Source organism: Lepisosteus platostomus, chromosome 20 (genome assembly GCF_059453375.1).
Source record: "Lepisosteus platostomus isolate fLepPlt1 chromosome 20, fLepPlt1.hap1, whole genome shotgun sequence".
NCBI lineage: Eukaryota > Metazoa > Chordata > Actinopteri > Semionotiformes > Lepisosteidae > Lepisosteus > Lepisosteus platostomus.
This window is the reverse complement of record NC_142630.1, coordinates 15882554-15902765: the sequence shown is the minus strand read 5'-3', so window position 1 is coordinate 15902765 and position 20212 is coordinate 15882554. Positions and strand designations below refer to the sequence as shown.

The window sequence follows — 20212 nt, the reverse complement described above, 5'->3', positions numbered from 1 at the left end:
GCATTTTTGATTCAGTTGAATTGCCTGGAGACTGACTGACTGATTGACTGACTGCTGCTTGGCGACTTGACACATTTGACAGCATGCTCTCAGGTAACACTGTGCTTTGTGAACTGGAGGCTAAAACCGTGATATGCATACCTGTCACAAACTGTATGTCCCATTAGCATGGCAGCACTGCTGGAGCGCGGAGAAGAGCTCACAGGTTCAGTCCCGTGACCCCTCAGCGCCTCACCATTTGGTGATGTGAGAGGACAGATGGGATTCCCCAAAGGCAAACCGATCTCGGCATCTGCAACATCAGGAAGTTTAAAATGGGATGGAGGTTTGCTAGCTGAAATTAAAGCATTTGTTTTTGGGAATCATTTCTGAATGGCATTTTTGTTTGGCAACATTCGTCGGGGAAGAATGTGCATAAATCCTAAGTGCAAAGACTGTATCAGTAGCGAGACACCTGCTGTTTCTGGTGGTGTGTCTGATCAGTGCAGAGGAGACTGCTTGGGCTGGAGGGTCTGTGGAGAGCACTTTCACAACCTCTAAGCAGCTGTGTTGATGACTTTGTCACAAACATGCATACTGTACGTGTACCTGCTTTCAGTCTGCAAATAAGAAGGGGGCATTTAGGACAGAAAAGGGGACTGACTTTTATACCCAGAGAGCTGTGAGGGTCCAAACAAAATCTTAGCTGTCTTTTGGAAGCTGACACTCTGGGATCCTTCCGAAAGAAGCTGGATGAGGTTTTGGGATTGATGGGCTAGTAGCAGCCAAACAAATGAGAAAAAAGGAAGGCCCCCCTCTCTCTTATTTCCTGTCTTACATTCTAAAGTGTAAATTAGAATCTGAAGAAAGGCAATTTTTTACTGCTTTGTTTGCAGTCTTTCCTGACATTTAGTACATGGGGTAAGTTTCCTTTAATGTGGTGTGTTGCTATCGTCAATGGCCTTTTATATGGTTGAAGGTATTCTACTCATCTGAGACAAGAGTCCATTGACTTCCAGAGGCTCAATGTGAATGCGTGCAGAGACTTTTTTTTTTTTAAAAGAAAGGAAGCGCAAGAGAATGAACGCCTGAACATGCCGTTCCGGCACATAAACCACAGCAGCGTTTCCATTGCGTTGACAAGAAAACTCGTTTGAAGCCTTGGCCGTCACTGCGCCTCCCTGCTGAAACTCGGGCACTCTCAAGGTGAACAGAGAGGAGTGGCTGGACACAATTAGGTAAGAAAAACAGACCGACAATTAAAATAATGTGGTCCAAAGCACTAAAGTAATCTCCTTCCAGCTTTCACAAAGTTGTTTCAGAAGGTTTGTGGTGAAGGGTGTCTGATGAGGGATGTGCCACTTTTGTGTCTCCTTTTGTTGGTGCAGAGCTATGCGGCTATATAAACCTCGACCCAAACCTTGAAGACACTGTTGTGTTTTAGAAGACAATCTGACAATCATCTCGGCGGCAGAGCGCCATGCCGCTTCCTCCTCTCTGCCCCCGTCATGGGAAGCCTGTTGCTCCCTGTACCCTGCCTGCAGCAGTGGCTCCTGGGCGGCTGGGAGGGAGCTCTGCTGCTGACATCCCAGCCCCCGAGCTCCCCGGCCTGCTGTTCTTCTCCCGAAGATCCCAGCCCCATAGACCCCTGCCCTGAGGTTCCTGTCCCGTCCTGATCTGCTCCAGAATCCTGTCTGGAGAACCCTGCCCCGGAGAGACCTGCCCTGCAGTTCCCATCTTGGAGGTCCCTGTCCAGGAGAGACCCACCCCAGAGAGCCCCGTCCTGAAGAGATCTGCTCAAGAGCCCTGTCTGGAGAACCCTGCCATGGAGATCCCTTCCCAAGAGAGCCGTTCCCCATAGATCCCTGCACTGGTGGTCCCAGCCCTCCAAGTTCCCTGCCCTGCGGTTCCTCTCCCGAAGATCCTGTCCTGGACAGACCTGCCCCAGAGCCCTGTCTGGAGAGCACTTCCCCGGAGAGACCTCCCCCAGAAACCCCTGTACTGGTGATCCCTTCCCAAGAGAGCCGTTCTCCAGAGAGGCCTGTACCGGAGAGCCCTGTACTGGTGATCCCTGTACCGGAGAGCCGTACCCCAGAGATCCCTGTACCGGTGATCCCTGCCCCAGAGAGTGTGACTTGCATTTCTTCAGAGCCACTGACACTGCAGGAGGAACTCAAGTACTGCAGCTCTCAAGACAAAATGACAACAGGGACATATTTCACATCTGTCCTGGCTGAGTCTACCAACTCCATTAAAGGATGAAAAAAATATTTACTCAAAAGTCCACATCACAAAACAAATTAAATTTCCCCTAAAACTTTGCTTCATTGCGGTGTTTTTTTTAGTGCTACTCACAGGTACAGTGTTGGCAAGAGCGACAGAATTATCCCGTTCCGGGGTATCGTAATTTGTCTTGTGGGGGCAGCCATTGAAACGGATTAAGCAGATGCATTTATTAATGCCCACTTAAAGAAAAGCCAGAACTGCTATTGAGGCTTTGCCAAGCGTGCCAGGCCAAGTACAGCAGCGTGGGGGGGCGGGGGGGGCAGTTTCTGTGATGGGGCAGAGGGTGTTGGGACTGGTAAGGAGAGTGTTGGGCCTCTCTGGAGGTGAGCAGCCAGTGGTGGAAGAGCCTGTGATGTTTATCACAAATACAAACAAGCCCGGAAAGGTCCATCTGCTTTGATTTTATTTAGCAATTCCCCTGGGGGGCTCAGAGCTGGAGTGAGAATAACAATACTTCAGCCCATCTGCTCGTATAGTATCAGCCCCAGCTAAATTATCACATGCTAGGAGCGGTTGGCATATGTTGTGGAATAAAGCTACAAGAAGGCATTGTGTGCCAGCTGTTGTGTTGACAAATACTTATCTGGCAGTCATTAAGTCAGCTTGGTAAGCTGGTTTAAAGTTTAAAGTAAATGTTAAAAAACAACAAAAGTGATTAGTATGGGAAAATAAAAGTTTGGAACCAATTGCTATTGATACACCTTTTTTGGGGGGGATAATCTGAAGAACGTGGCTAGATGGTTTGTAAATTGGATTAGCAAAGGATATGAAAGTTTACACCTGAGCACACATGAAACCCCAAACAAACAGGAGTAGAGGCTGGTTGCAAATAAATCCTTTTGGGGGTAAATACGGTGCCATTAGGGAAACGTAGATCTATAAGCTAGCCGTGCAATGTGATACTGACAGACCTGCTCTATATCGAGCTCATATTAAAGCCAGTCACATTAACAGAGCCAGTTGATGAACTGGACATTTGCCCATTCTAATCACTGCCCTAGCTTGTGTCTGCATGTCAAAAATACCATTACATGAGACTGCGCTCTTGACACGGTTAAAAGACACAGCGAGAGAAACAGAGACTTCCCAGCAGAACTAAGCCCACTCACTCCCTGTGTCACATCCCAATGGTTTCTCATCTCTGGCCAAAAACAAACACACTAGTACAGGTGTTGTTTAAACTAGTTAAATATCGTGGCCAAAATGTATTTTAATCTCCTATTCCCTAAAGGGCAGCAAGAGCTGTTAGAAACCAGTAACCAGACTATATTCCACAGAGGTCTGCTCAAGAGAGGTAGTTCTGGGATTTTGGACTCAAAACATCCCCTCCACGGACCAGTTTTTGTGAATAAAGCGCCGCCGAACAGCCTGAGCCGATCACAAGCATTGGCAAAAATGAGAAAAAGAAGCACACGCCCAAAACAAATAACCTCTGGTGAAGGCACCCGGTCTAACGTGGCAGCTTTCAATCATCGCAGATTTAAAACATTCAGATGCTACATCGCATCGCCTCGCCTCTCCTGAGAGTGAAGCTGGTCACTGGGCAGCAATATTAAAAACCGTTTCACCAGCTCAGTCATTTAAACATCATCTGACAACCGTTTTGATTAAAAACCATCAAAACATACAAGAAACCCTATTGAACTTTGCTTTCCTTCTTGTAAACACCTCTAAGGACAACAGAGCCATCCATGCTACAGCGCAGATGTGCCACAGTAGATGATAGGTAAAAGAAACAATATTTTTAATTTCATGATAGATGCTTCCTTTAAGAGTATGTAAAAACTGGTAGGTTAACACATTATGTTCTACAGCTTTCCCTCTTGTAAAGAGATGCAATGCGTAGACCTCTGAGCTGAAGACCATGAAATACTGACATTCTTACTGGTCGGGAAAGTGGCTTTTTAACATACAATGTTCACTACAATGTGACACAGAATGGGTAGTTCTCCTCACTGAATGTGAAACAGAGTGAAATGTCAGATCTCTGCGGTGACATACTGATTCATGGCAGATGGTTTCCTGCATACAGAACCCTTCTGAATTCATGTGTTAGCACTGTTGCAGCTTAGGTGATATCTTGTTATTGCTCTAGATTTCAAGCGTTCACACCACCGTCCTGTTAAATTGTTAAATGGAGAACTCAAGTCTCCAGTTTCTGTTTCATAATTGAGAATGACGGGTCCTGGTAAAATAAAACCTGCAAAGATCACAGCAGACTCCACCTGGGTAGTGTAGCTCTGTGCTCCTCTCAGCTGTCTCCAGATATTTCTTTAACCTTATGGTTCTAACTAAAGAGACTAAAGCTTGTGGTTTTTTACTACATAAGTGCTGATCCATCAGAGTGCACTATGCTAAACTGAAGGGCGATGTAATTTACAGTTACAACACAACTCCTATCACTACCCCAAAGAGCTCATAGAAAATGCAGAAGGTCTGACATCTTGGAACAACAGGAGAAAGTGGTCACTTGGTAACTGACAGAAGCAGTGAAGTGCCTGTCTGGGGCTTGAATTGTCAATTTTAACCCAATCAGCCCAAATCCAATCAACCACATCAACATCAGTTTTAACTGCATTATGATAAAAGGTCTCCTTTGTGGACTTCAAAGCAGATACTCTGATGAAGATAATACCATTCATGCCAACGAGCCAGAAAGCTCCAATAGCACTAACTTAACAGACATCTTTAATCACCTTCCGCTATTTATACACACTGCATGTATGTGATACTTTCATCTGGTTAAATAACTACAGTCTGGAAAAACACACACCCTTGCTTTTCCCCAGATGAGAACGGGTGCCACCTAAGGGATGAAAGAATGAGCAGGTATTTGTGGGAGTTCTTCTTAGACGGTCAATAATAAGAGATGGCATTATAGTAATAAGTAAAGCATATTAAAAAGACTACGATATCTTTACTACTTCTTATAATCAATAACCTGCACTGTCCGGCTGTGCCGTAATGTGGCTTGAAACCCAGTGATGGAAATAATGACATTCCAACAGTTCCAACACGTGTGGGTCCGGCAGTCCGGAGAAGCTCAGACACCTGCACCCTCCCTCCGGATCCAGCACTCGGCGACTGGGCTGACTCAGCACTGCAGCGTGTGGGTAGAAACAGTGGAGACCAGGAGGGGATTTCACTACAGCAGCACTGAGGGTTTAGTTTCAGTTTAACACTATTGCTTTTAAGATTGATACATGCCTAAACTGTGCTGTTAATCCGTACAAATGGTGAAGTCTGGTGCCTGCTCTCAGGACCATGGATCTGAGAACCGTGACCAGCAGTAGATTGCCCACGCCCTCTCTGACAGGTAAATACCGACTCCAGCCCAGCAAACCTGTGCTACAGTACATGCATATTTCATTGGTATCATTCTCCTGGAACTCCACAACTCCAAAGCAATATCAGTCCTGGCGCAGATTCCTCAAACACACTTTCTGTTTTGTTTTATTTTTGAGAATGAAGGTCAAAATGTTTCTGAGTTCCAAACACTAGATAATGAATCACCCGACAATCAATTGATATGAATCAGGTTATATCCATAGGTGATTAACCCTAAGCAACAAAATCTGAAGTATAAAAGTTATTTAGCACTAAAAAGAAATCGGCTGAACCAAAATAATCACTGACAGAATATTCATCATCATCATTAAGATGATAAAGTCTAACTTGAAATGATAGTTGAACACCCTGTAGACAGGATCGTAGTTTCATGTGTAGCCAGTAGGGGGTACTGTTTCCTCCTCCTATTATTTTTCCCCACACTGTGTCACTTGTTCACTATCAGCTGAAGATTGTCTGCACTACAAACCTATAACACTATCTTTAAATATCTTTAGGCATCTTTACATAAAGGGGCAATCCAAACACATGCACAATTTAGTATTTAGAAGCTCACAGAAATGCCTTTAAACACTGTTAAACACTTATTCTAACCATCCAGGTGGGTCTGCACATTGGTGGTGGTGGAGGGGATCCCCATTACCTGTAAAATGCTTTGAGTGGAGTATCCAGAAAAGCACTATATAAGTGTAAGCAATTATAATAATTGTTATTTTCAAAAAGGTAACAGTGGCTCCAGTAAATGCACAGGTGAATGATTTTCAAAGTGTGAGTCTTTGTCTGTCTATATCACAGAAAAGTATGAGCTATCAGTCCTGCTAACAATACTGGTAGTGGTAACACTTCCAAAATACTTCCGGTGACAATGCGGAACACTTTTATTAAGATGCACAGAGCAGTTCCTCCTTAATACAGTACTATCCCTGTAGCACTGCTGTCTAGCTCATCGAACAGCTGTTGTTGCACCCTGGCCTGTTCTATCTGTACCATGTGGTGTCAGGTTAGCTTAGGTTTCTGGAACATTGCAATTCCTCACAGTGAGGGGCATTACTGTGGTATACTATGGTAAAAGCCAACCATATGAAATCACAAAAAAATGCATTGCAAAAGCATAATAAAAGATAGGGCAACATACAAAATTACTGCACAAATTTACCCTGAGCAACTTTTTGCTCGCCAACACTTTTCCTTCTCTCCAGCTTACAGAGAGCTATTTGCATTAATCAGAACAGCAAAGCACAGCTCATGAAATGAAATTTAATAGAGGGATCCGAGAAGCAGTGCTCAAGAATTAATTACCATCTAAAGAAACTGCAGCCAGATGTTGTTCCTCTTAAGAGGCAGGTGTCTGCAAATTGTATATGCAAGATGTGTGTAAAATATTTAAACTCGCATCTATCACTTAGGGCACAGAGCCTTTTATTGCTCATCGCTGCACTTTGTATGTATAAAGGCAACGATGCTCAGCTCACCAAACTGCACTGGGACTTTGCAGTTTAAAGTGATAAAATGTTGTGAGTGAAAGTGTTACTTCTGTAGCCGAGCAGCTCCTCCTCTGTGGGACTGGTGTGTAGACTGCACACCTGTGGGCTCTCTCCTGTCTCCTGCTGTTTACATTAACACTGCATTATTTACAGGTGTTCACTGGATTATTAAACAGGCTTGCTGCCAAAGCAATAGTTTTTTTTTCCTCCAAAGCGATTTTATTGTAATTCCAGGCTGCGCCAGAATCTGTACCTCCACAGAGCAGGCACAGTGTCTGGGAGTCGCGTTTGTATTCTCAGTAGGAAGCAAGATTACTTATATTTCTTTGTTGTAATGTGGTACCGAGACAAACTGTTTGTAAAGTTGCAAAGCTGACAAAGTCAACTGTAAGTCTGAATAGGCCAACAGCAACAATGCTATCCAGCAAGCACAGAAACCAGTGAGAACAAGAGACAGAGTGCCACTCAACTGGAGGTTAAAAAAACAGTACAGTTAATCACAGTTTAAGAGTTACGCTGCAAACCCATCACTCACCTAGCGTGTACACACATCATTTAATAATAGTAGGCACTGATTTGCATGTACGAGTGCACATTTTTGTGAGCTGGGACACCATCAGATTACTGGGCCATTGTTGTTCAGGCATTTAAAGGATCAATTTAAGGCGACCTAATTAGGCAAAATTAATCTGAACCAAAACACAAATCCTCTTCCATCAACCCTCCTGTACGGTGGCTCAGGGCCGTGAAAGGGTGGAAATGAGAGCCGTGCAACACTTGTCTCCCAGACAGGGAGAGGACAGCGGACTCCTGGGACTCGGCCTGCACCCTCAAGTCTTCTGCACAAACGCCACTGGGGAAAAAAACTGGCATTACAGTACTGCAGCCACCACTGAGAGACATCAGATAATCTGGCGAGGGGGAGGGGCGTTCCAACACAAGGGGGAGGGGTTTCAGACCGAAGGTGATGTGGGAGGAGCTTGAAATGACCACAGGGTGAGGGGGGGAGAACTTACACACATTACTGGGCACCATGGAACTGCAGGGGAAATTTACTGTGCCGAGAAATGGCACAGCACGGAAATAAAAACCATTGCTGGAAAAGACAATAAAGATGAAATAAATGAAGCATTTCATCAATCTGTTGTTTAATATGAAAGGCCAATGCCATGAATGTATTTATTAGTTAGTGATACAAATATTTCCTGTTGTCCTAGTACTGCAGATAATACAGTTTTTGTTCTCTTCACAGTGTCTGGAGAGCTGTGGGTGCCAGCTGTCAGCACTGATACTGTTTCATTGTGATTCCCAGGCTACCAGCTGAATTGCTAATTAGATTTGCCATTTTAAATCTGCAGATTACTATAAATAATGGGACAAAGGAGCTGACAGCATGTAGCATTCAACTATAACTGTAACAATTAATAATGGCTTTAATTAACATGCATGTTTGGCTCCATTGATTATGACATTACCTGCCTAACAGATGACCTATCGCTGCCATTTCATTAAGAGTGGCACAGAACACAGATATAGATTGTTATTAATAAACTGCTCCTTTTGTGAAAAGGAGGTTATTAATTACACAAATTAGTGGGTGCGAGGTAATCAACTTAAACCTGTACAATTTACAATAATTGATTTAATTTTTACTGACCATTCCTGTTGGGTCTGGACCAATGCCCCCGTGGAAGAAAAATGGCCTCATTAGGAAAAGTTTAATCCTAATCATAGCTCATGAATTGCATTGCTTTAAGGTCATATCTGAAGCTTTTGTTAATTGTCAGAACCATTTGAAATTGATTGGAGTTAAATTGAATCAATGTAATGTTTACGAAAACAATATCGCTAATGGATGGGGCCACGCTGACCCAAAATAAACCTATTTATCAAGAGGCTGAGAGTGAAGGGCCCCCGAGCTGCTGCACTCATAATTCATGGTGTCTATAATATGGGAAATGTCAGTAGCTCAGCAATTAGTTATGTCAATGGAAGGACCTGTTGCCTTTTCATGCTTGAAGGGAGGTGGGACAGGCGAGAGAGGACAGGGAGTGAGAGAAGCTGTGAGAGGGGTTTATGGAACAGCTGATGAACAAATAAAAGCAAACCTTGACTTGTTTTGTTTCACAGCACGGCTGCCTCATAAAGATTACAGGAGGCCCGGGTCAAGGGAACCGCCGGGGAGGGGGGCCGAGGAAGGGACAGGGCTGGCGCTCTGTGGGGCATCAGGATGCTGGCACCCGTGGGTCCCCAGTGGGCAAACCTCACCACGGCATGGCCAGGCTCAACCCCTCCCCCCGGCCCACAGACTCCGCTGAGCTCCAGGTTTACACCTACAGACCTGTCTGTCTTTCTACACTGAGCTCAAGTTCTCTGCAAAATAAAGAGATGAAAAGCAGAGACGGGCATCCTGGAGACAGGCAGGATGTCAGCAGAAGAAAATCTACTTTATCCATCCAGCACGGTGAGGCCAGAACTAAGCGCCCGATTCTGCAGATTCTGCAGTCATGCAGATCACTTTGTTTTCTGAACATCGTCCGTGTCTTGTGTGATTGTTCAACTCTGAATAACTGCCCTCTAAAAACACGCACGCTCTTTTCTCTCTTCAAACAGACATCAGCTATTTTCATACTGGGGTGTCAATTTCACACCATTTCACAACACCCCTTAATATGTATTGGGCTTTTTTTTTTACCACTGGCTTAGATTCCTTATTTTTATACAAGCATTAACTCGCAAATAATTTCAGCTGCAAGCACAGAGGGACTGGCCACTATAATTTTCTGTGAACAATTTGTTCACCCTTAAGCGGAAGATTGCTTTCTGCAGCCTTTCTCTGAATGACAGAAAAAACTGTAATATCTTCCACTCTGTCTACAGTGTTTGCCATGACAGGGTCTCGAGCATTTTATTACTGGAGATGAAACATTTCTTTAACAAAGTGTGCCCTGTAATATCACCACCTGTGTTATCAGATGAACAAATGAATCCTGCTTTGAACATAACAGGCTGCATTGTCTGAAAATTACTGCTATGAACAGCAGTTGTCAGGCATTTTCTTTGCCATCTTGATCTCTGATTGTCATTTATTATATGTTGTGCCTTTATCTGTCAAATGTTACTGACTGGGTATATTGATTTGTGACTGCTGCACTGCAAAGGTCACTTTGATCTGCACGGCACAGAGCCCAGGAATCGCAGGGAACTTGACATTCCATTACCTGAGAGAAGGAGTCCAAATAAATAAGAATATGTTTGAGGACACAGGCCTTCAATACAGCGATATGACTATAATTAACAGCAGAAATGCTCGGTTGATGTTGAAAGGAATGGATGCGTCGTCTTCCAGCGACTATTGTTTGCAGGAAGCAAGTGTGATGTTACTCAGACATTACATCTGACCTTTTTTTTATTCTGCTTTCATCCCTTCTTCAAATCAAATCCCGTACCCTTCAGCGCTTGGAGGCAGTGTGCTCTCCACGGTCACAATGCCTGGAAGGCTTTCTGGAGGAACATGTCAAGTGAAGGAGGATTCAATTTTTACCTATTTTATGTAAAGTGCCTCGGTTTTTTTTTTTGTGTGCCGTCGGCAAAAACGGTTACACTGCACACGTCTCTCCCAGGAAATTTGACTTTTATGACCAATTTCTGTGTCGCAGATTTCACCTTCCTGGGCCCCCAGCAGAAATAATGTTACATTTTAGGTAGTGGGGAAAACAAATTGAAGCAATTTTGTGGCTGGCCCTCACCATTACACAGTTACTGTTTTTTAGGTTTCTAAACTCGAATTTGCGAGGTCGGCTCCCGAAACATTTCTTTTGAGAAAGAGAAACTGTCAAAAAATAAGAGGATGTACCTTTTACAGTGGACAAATGGTGTTTAAGCAAAGGCTATTCTGAAGTGATTATTTCTCAATACTAAGAAAAACTAATACTAAGATTACTGAAGAGTGTGGTATACCAAAAACATTATTTTTATTATGACATATCAACCAAGGCAATAGCAAATCTTGCTAATCCCATTGCCTCAGTATCTTTGTTTCACGAAACAGCGCCAATCCAAGAGGAGACACGTGGAGATGCATTTTGATCCTCCCGTCTGGCTTAACTGCTCCTCGGTACAGTCATGAGAGCCGAGATGCTGCAGCATTTATTAGTGGGGCCGTGGTCTGCCTGTTCAATCTGTCAGAGCGATGAATTTATCATCGTTTGTCAGCCGGAAGGTTTCTCAGGGGCTGCTGCTGTCATATTTCCTTCAGTTTTCTGGCCTCCAGACTGCGTTCTGTGTCCCTGTGCAACAGTAACTCAGCAGCCTGGAGCGATCCCACACAAAGACCCGGAGCCCAGGAGCTCAGGAGCCCAGGAGCTCAGGTTGGTGGCCTGACATGTTGCAGGAGTGCAGTTCTGTGGGTTCAGCGTCTGACCAGTTCAGCCACATTTGGGATTACTGGACTGAGCGAGAAATATTGACCAGCGGACTAAGACTGAAATTCAATTGAAAGTCCTGCATACGCACCAACAGTGCACTTTGTAATGGAGGTTAAATACCTGGGCTGCAGCTGTTCAGACCATATTAGTATTGCCTGGGCAGGAGTCACTGTTGTGCAGGAAGTTGAGGATCCTCATTTTTTTAAGGTCACTTGCAAGAAATCACTTTGTGAATCCCATCTATAGTGGGATAAAGACAGGGTGTGATTTGTCATTAGTAATATCAGGACTACAGGCTCAACTTTCGTTCCAAATTAACACCTATACTCTGGGGGTTCCCTCTATTCCCTCTAATAATGTATTTCATACATTATTAATTGAATGGATTGCATTTATTATTAATCATTAATTTTACATTATTAGTTTAATGTCAAATTCAATTTAATTTTAAATTTGAAAAGCTATCAAACCAAAATAATACAATGGCATAGATCTACTCACCTTTTAAGTAGACTCCACTTTTCTCTAATTGAACATTTTAATTAATTTCATTTATGTAGTGCTAGTCATCACAAACAATCTTCAAGCACTTTACATACAGGAGAGCCACCGAAGGACAGCCTTCATCTGGGTGACACAGGGCAGTCCAACTACACAGCAGATCAGGCAGAGAACTGAGAACTCAGGGGGGAGTGAAATTGAGCTGGGCCACCAGGGTGAAAACCCCTACTCTTGCAGTGTCCTAGGACCTTTAACATCTGGTCCAAAGTACCACAGGTGTTTATGACTGACGGTTGACTGGGAGTGGCTGATGTTTGATGGGACGACAGCCTGACGTGGGACTGGGTTCTATCAGCTCCTGCTGCTGGATGGGGGCTTCCAGGGCCGATGAAGTGGAGGCAGCCTGAAGCTCTTGGCTGGAGCTCACTGGAATGTGTGCCGTTTGCAGTGACGGGGACATGACTATGACTCAGCTGGGTTTCAATCCCCGCAGCTTCTGCAGCTCGTGAGTCCTCCACTCTGGCCCAGTGAGTCATAATGAGCAATCGCACACCGGGCACACACAATGACCCATCACTTACCCAAGGATTATAATGCCAAGCAGCTGCTGAAGAAATCATTTCAGAACAATAAAGCACCATGGTACACAGCATTCCGTGCTGCCATTATAATGAATAGTGTAGACCACGCTACCTCGTTAGCTTCTGTCTCCTCATAATAGGAGGATGATGATGCGATTTCAAGCTCAGCCCAACGTCAGACTGGAAACATCAAGCAAGACTACATTTATACTAATCTAAACGTCTTTTACTACTTCCAAAACCAAAAGGCATGGCAAAGCTTACAGCCTCTCTGAAAAGCAGTTTTAAAATAGGTTTTAGACTTAAACCCTCATTGCTAGTGGGCAGGAACTTTACAAATGTCACACTACAGTGATGCCTTGAACCCTATTAGAGTTCTGTGCACTGGCCTGGTATTGCAGGGTTAAGTAATGAGATGAAGTAAATACAAACACTCATCTCACAGTGTGTGGGATGTGAGGAGGAAAGAGGCTAGGATATGTAGGAGAGATGAAACACTTCTTCCACACCAAGCAAAGCGTGCATAGAGACCCCAAACACATTCTCATTCAGCACTCACCAAGAGCAGCCCCTTTAAGGGAAGAGCTTTAGGTCACTCCTTCTCAAGGTTATATGGGTATGAGGAAGCCTCATATGTGCGATCTACATAACAGATATATTGTGAATGCAATTGTGCTTGCAAGTGATAAGCTTCCCAGCGGGGCCCTGATGAATTTTGATGCTTCACCTGAATTATCATGTGAGCTCCTCAGTGAGGTGAATATGTATATCAGTTCCAGCTGAGTAACTGCGCAATCCAACATATTACAACCAGCTTAGGGGCAATTCAGAGCGCAAAATTGATTAATATTTGGTTTCAAAATGACATGCGATGATGCATGGACCCTCTCCCAATGCAAATGAAGACTTTAAAGAGATGAATAGCCTCTACAGAAGACTGTAAAGTTCAAGCAGGACATTTGCATATTTATATTCCAAGTTACTGATAATAAGTATAACAGCACTGTGTAAACGCAGCCCGTTTGTCACTGTGATCTTCGCAGGCTTCAGAAGTAGACCTTATTAACATCTGGGAACTAATATTGTTCAATTATTCACACAATTGTCAGCTTTAAAGGGATACTGCACCAGGCATTCAAGCACAGTTAAGGGAATAAAAACAAAAAAAGAATTTGGCTTCATTTCTGTTTCAACACCAAAAAAGCCATGAAACACTAATAGTCTCTGTTGCCTTAGCCTGATAGGTGTGCTGGGGCCATTCTAAGCAACTGTTCAATAATGGGGTTATCAAAGTATTTGGGTTTCTGTCAATATTACCCTCCCCAGCCACTTGACACTACAAAAAATACTGTACAGTATTTTTTTCTCTACATGACAGCAGGAGTTAGAATATGTAAACACATAATAATACTATCAATAATAATTGTGTAGCGCATCGCTGTTCCCACGACGACCTGATGAGTCACAGGGAACACTCTCATCTTTCTTTTGCTCTACAAACACGAGTGTGATTGCGGCTAAGTGCCGGAAAGCCCAGCTGTCTGTGTAGCTGTGACTGCTTGATGGGCTCTGTCATTTCCTGCTTCCCTGCTCAAATCCCTTCTCTCACAGCCTTCCAAGCCCACATGCCAGGTATCGCCTCGCTGTTGACTGGAAAAGGACAGAGCGAAAGAGCTTACTTTCTTCCAAAATCACCACCGATTCTTGGATTTCCGAGGCTGGGATCGCACAGAGATTCAAGACAGGACAGGCAGGAGCCAGTCCTCGTTTCTCCACGGAGTTTCGGCAGCGAGTCGTGAAGGAGACGACACTAGCCAGCGCTCCATCCCAGGGACGCCCCAGTGTCTCTTATCTCTTCTATTATTCTATTCTGAAGCCCCGTGCGTCTGTACCGGTCGGAGGGGAATGGGCTGTATGAAGTACGACCACAGCAGGCCACTGACCTGTTCTCACAGCCCCGAGAAGCCCTGCTCGGACTTCCTGTGTCGCCAGGGCTCACCCAGGGCCTGAGGCCAGCCCTCAGGGCAGAGAGGAGAGAAGGAAGTCTGTGCTGAGCTGCTGCTGCGCAAAACATGAACAGCAAAGAACGGGCTTATTCAATTCCAGCTTATTCCTTGAAAAAATCCCTGAAGGGAGAGTCTGTTTTCTTCCTTTTTTTTTATAAAGCAGTCGACCTCCAGCCACCCCAAGCGCAGGCCCTGTTTCCAGGTGCGGTGACGGTTCTACAGCCTGGCTCTCGCCCCGTGACTTGTGCAGAAGGCACTCGCTCGCTTGAGTTTTTCGGTAGGTGTCCTGCACCCATCGAACACCGTTAAACAAGTCGTTGCGCTCCAGTGATTACAAGGGGCAGCCCCGGCCGGGCCCAGGTGCCACAGTCAGCCCGGCAGCTGACTAGACCAGCCCGCTGCGGGGCCTCGCTGTGCTGCGGCGCAGTGCTGCTCTCGGAAATCCAGAGCAGGTCTGAGCAGGCACCGATCTGGGATCGAGCTCTTCTTTTACTGCTTATTCTTGCAGCACTATTGCCTGCTGATCACTACTGTCCTCACAGGCATTTCAGATAGACTTTGCATGAGAAATCATTTAGTTTGTCATAACTTATCACGCCACCCTCAAATTAACTACAAAAATAAACTATAAATCCCTCCACTTACATTGTGTAAACAACCGAGGAGTCTTAAACTCCAGTTTAGATTAGAATCTCAAAGGTTTTTTTTTTCAAAAATATGAACGGGCTACATAGAAATCAGTGCAAGAGGGAGGGCAGTGACAAAAAAAAACAGGGAGTGGAAAATGAATTTGAGAAGACTAGCTTCAATAATTTTAAGTTAATAGGAAACTATTCTGACTAAATTTCCTACGGAAGTGAGATCCTGGGAATGCTGTTATGTTGGTTGGAAGTATAAAGAAAGTCTTTTTATAAAAGAAGGACCACATTTTTAACCTCTGCAGCCCGATAGAAACAGCAATGCCCTGAAGGAGAATATAATAAACTAAGCATATTAATTGCATTATGCTTTCCCAGCATAATTAGATTATATGAAAATGCAAGCCCAATAACAATACAACACAGAAATGTATTGAAAGCAGTAGGAAAGTCACGGCCACAGTCGCATCCATATTTCCCTATAACAAGGCTGAACTCAGAATTGTGGGGTCAGTGGGAGACTAAGAGACGTGTGTGCACACTTACAGATCTATATATCGATAATAGCCCAACCAATTAAAGAACATTGTTATACAGGAATGGCTTGCGACATGTCTCATGATTTCTGAGAACTACAAAGCAGTAGCAAGCCACACGTTTTATTCAAAGCAATGCGCAATGCAAAATAAGGCTGATGTAAGTCACCAAGCATGGAGTGCACTCTTTGGTGCAACAGCAAGCAGCAGATAGCAGACCAGGCTAATGTGTCAATTCAGACAGCCTCAAAAGGATTTACAGGCCGTTCGTGATGGATAAACACCACCAACAAAAAGGTCACAAGAAGCTACTGAACCCAAGATCACAGGTTTCATGTCTTGTGAGGAGACCACTGAGTAGTTCCAGATCACTGCCGACATCTTTAACTGCAGAAAGATGGTATAACTGAATACAATCAGTATTCAGTATTGAAAATAGAGTGAGGAAAATAAGATAAAACTATGGGAAACCTAAGCAAGGGATTAGATCCACTCCAAAGCAAAGAAAGAGAAAACTAACCAGGACATTTGGTTGAACTAAAAGTCAGTGCAGTGTGAATTAATCAGAAGAGTGCGACAGCATCTCTCTCAGTGTCATTTAATTTTTTGTTTGATTTTTCTTTGATTGCTTAAGGAGCAAGAGCACCTCAACAGTACTTTCCAGAATCACAGGACACATTGATATCTTCTAAACTTCTAGTAAAGATGGACATTTACACCTCTCGGCAAAAACAAAACGAGGAAATATATTAATCCTAATAATATTACATTATTATACTATTTCACCTGGCAGAATTTGTTTTTAATTATTTACACACTTAATTTTCTTTTGTATTCTCAAGAAGAACAAGTACTATCAGTACTATCTTCTGTGCCTTCCGGGTTTTGAAGCACACTGAAATGGAGTGATTGCTATTAACATGCTCATTGGGAAAAAAAAAATTAAAGTGGAAAACAATGAAAAACAAAGAAGCATAAAAAATCCAACTGATTTCAAATGAGTATCAGAAAATCTTCGTGATAAAAGCACCACATAAAGCTTGCTCAGTGTGATCATAGTAATTGCCTAATGTTACCTTTTAGAAACCAGCCAGTTCAGGGAATCACTACTACACTGATTCTGGATGCAGCTATTAAATGACTTATCAGAACATGAAGTCAGACAAAATCAGATGCCAATATTTTCTTATAATCTACTGATCACTGGTTGACCGGAGTTGATGTTATTTATTCAAGCTTCAGAGCAAAACAAATACTGAGAACAATTTCTGCAGCTACACAAGAGGTGTCAAATGGGGAGTGCTAATATCTTGGGAGCAGTGAAAAGCCTTCAGCGTCTTGATGTTTTATGATGAGTTGGTGTCTCGCCCTACTGTAGTAACCTCCTGAGAGCCTGTGTCCTCTGAGGACTGACACAAGCGCTGGTTTTAGACACATTCAGCTCTGTGCTGCACCCACATAACCTGACCTCAACTGTGGCCACACACACAATACAAAAACAGGACCGGGCAGCAGACAGCCACCGTCAATGGATCCGCATGGACAACCTGATAGGCTATGTCACGCGTGGTGTAATTTGATAATATCAATCATAATTGCGTTAGATGTAATCCATCTGACTTTCAGTGCGCCAGGGTCAGTGAAGGAAGCAATCCCTCTCTCTCGCCATCAATTACCAGATATAACAGAGTGGTTAGCTGGAGCTTCTCTTTGAAGGTTTGCCTCCATAAATAATATTAAGAGGCCCAGCACCACTGATCGATACGGTACAGTTCTACTGTCACTGCTTTAATGGCAGCTGGCTTTCTTCACCAGCGGATCAATAGTGCGTCTCCGTGGGCTCAGACAGAGCCTCAGCACAGCCCAGCGACGCTGTGTAAATGACACCTCTGTTATGATTTGGAAATTGCAGCCCTTTTCATTTACTCCGAGGCTTGCACAACTTTGGGGGGAGGGGGGTTGTGTGCGTGTGTGTGATCACCTGTTGGCCAACGAGTGGGAAACAATCTCTACCGCTGGGCAGAGAGATCTATCTGCTGAAAAATAATATTTCAGCTGTGTTGACACCAGCAGGGGAGAATCCTGCATACAGACCTTTAACAGTGAAAACCCCAGGGTGCCTATAACAGAGCTGATTTGTTACTACTGTATCACAACTTAAAAAGGGTATTAATGGACTGTACTTTATCACATTTTAGCAGAGGGCACAGACAAGGTTTTTAAACAAAAATGTAAACTATTCAGAATCGTGCGCTTGTGGAATTGACAGAAGGGATTTATGCCGGTCCCACCTCCCCTGGTGTTGCCTTATCACTGAAGTCCTATGACAGCACTTGAGTGTGCTGCAGTCACCCCCACCTGCTCCAGACCTGTAGCGCAATACTAACCCCCAGCACCACCTCTGACTCTGAGCAAGCCGCCTGACGGATGGAGGGGGTCGTTTGCTGTGTGTTTGTTTGGGGCCGAGCTGAGGGTTTTTCCATTGTTTAGAAACTGTTTACCAAGCTGGATTCCTGAGGCCAAGATCTAATCTTGCATACAATAAAAAAAACAACAACCGTGACAAATGAAATTCCTCCCAATGACCGCGAATGAAGAGAGACCAGCCAGCGAGTGAGACCGGACACTGACCCAGTCTGGTTGTGTGGCTGAGGCAGGAGGGGAGATGACTTTCTCTGCCTCATGCTACGGCTCGGCATCCCTGCTCGGTGGGGCTTTCAGACTGGCCTTGTGTCTGTGTGAAGCCCCGACGGCCTGACCCCTCTGTCCCACAGGGGTGCCCCCTAGAAGTGTAAGAGCATCTCTGCCGCTGAGTGGCAACACAGGGAGGTAACAAGTCAGGTCATGGCCTGCTGAGTGTTAACAGCCCCAAGGCCGAAGATCAGCAGGCCTCTGACCTGCCCTGCTCCCTCCCTGAGACTGAGGAGAATCAGGCAGCCGCAGACTGCCTCAGACCCAAGCTGCTCCCTACAGAAGCAGGGAGTTTTTTTTCAACACACATTGTCACATACAACACTGCTTTTATTATCTATCAATTGATTAATCTAAACGGGGTGTTACAGTCTTAAGCCAGCGGTGATGCTGAGCTATAAAAAGCTAGCAACAAGTTCTTAAATCATTCAAAGGGTTTCTTTCTTTACTATTCTCTATACAAAGTAAAACTGCTAAGCTGATGTTAGATTCCCCACCTTTTCCATTTAATGAATAACATGATATTAAAAAAGAAAAAAAAATAATGCATCATCTCAGCCTACACTAGGTCATACCTCCTACAAAAGCACTTGTCCACTATGACCCAACGGACAATGGGCACAAGCTATCACCTCCAACACATCTGCTGAGGTAACACTTGGCATGCTCACCTCACCACCTGCATTATTTTTCAAATTTTCATAGTGGCTGTTTTTACTGTAATCTTGGCACATGCAGATACAATGTCACTTTGGCCTTTAAGTCCCTGCCAAGAGAAAGTGACATCTCATTGAAAAGCACGAGGAGTTACAACTGACTGGGACAGCATTTCAATAAAGTACCCGAAGACGCCACACAAAGTGCCACAAAGCACCTGGCGAGGGCCAAGTGTCACCTGCAAATTAGTGAGCAAACATAGAGACAGACAGGGAGAGATGGTAAGAGAGCAGAGACGAACATACATGCTTGTCACCACATATACAGAGAAGAAGAATGAAAATATGCAACGAAAAATAAGGTAAAAAGCAGGAAATCAGGAATGCCAAATGAGACAATGACAGAAATTTTAAAAAGAAGAAAAAACACATTTCGTTTTCTTTAGACTTTGTCACTCCCACCTGAGGAAAGCTCAATGCCTGAAATGTCGTTTCTTCTTTTTGCTTTTCAGGGTAGAAATGAGCAATTAAAAACACAGAGCAACACTGTGTTTTGTATGTTTTCCAACTACAGGGTGAAAATTCTCACAGCCACTCGAAGCAAGATCCCTACCAGTCTAATGAACCATGACTGGACAGGTCACTCCTGTGCCAATTGCAGGAAGGTTGCCTGCTATCTTCTGGCCACACACTGACACAGCCCAGATAGAGCACTAAAGCACTTGTGCTCATTGAAGGCTGTGCATTCATTTTGCTGGGCCATTAATTAGGTTTAGACATGAACTATATTTTCAGGGAAGTGTTCTGTGCCTTTCCACACTGAAAAGACTATAAATCTGAAATGGATCTGGATTTATGCAGGAGCACTGTGTCTTCCAGCGGAAATGGGCTCGCCTGAGAGATCCGTCCAAGGAAAGAAGAACAATTTGCTTAATTAACAGCGATATGGGTCACTAGAAAGTACAAACACACCTCACTCAGAGTCTCAAACGTTCCGCCTTGCAACCTGGAGAATCCTGCCTTTGTTCTCCTGGTGTGCAAGGAGAGGAGTAAACAACAAGCTGTTCCACCCAAGTTTG

At 44.2% G+C, this 20212-nt stretch overlaps 1 long non-coding RNA gene across 1 annotated transcript in view; it reads right to left on the bottom strand.

Annotated features, from left to right (window-relative positions):
• Positions 1-20212, bottom strand: part of LOC148644617 (uncharacterized) — a 95507-nt gene that overhangs the window by 9914 nt on the left and 65381 nt on the right. The window lies entirely within an intron of this gene.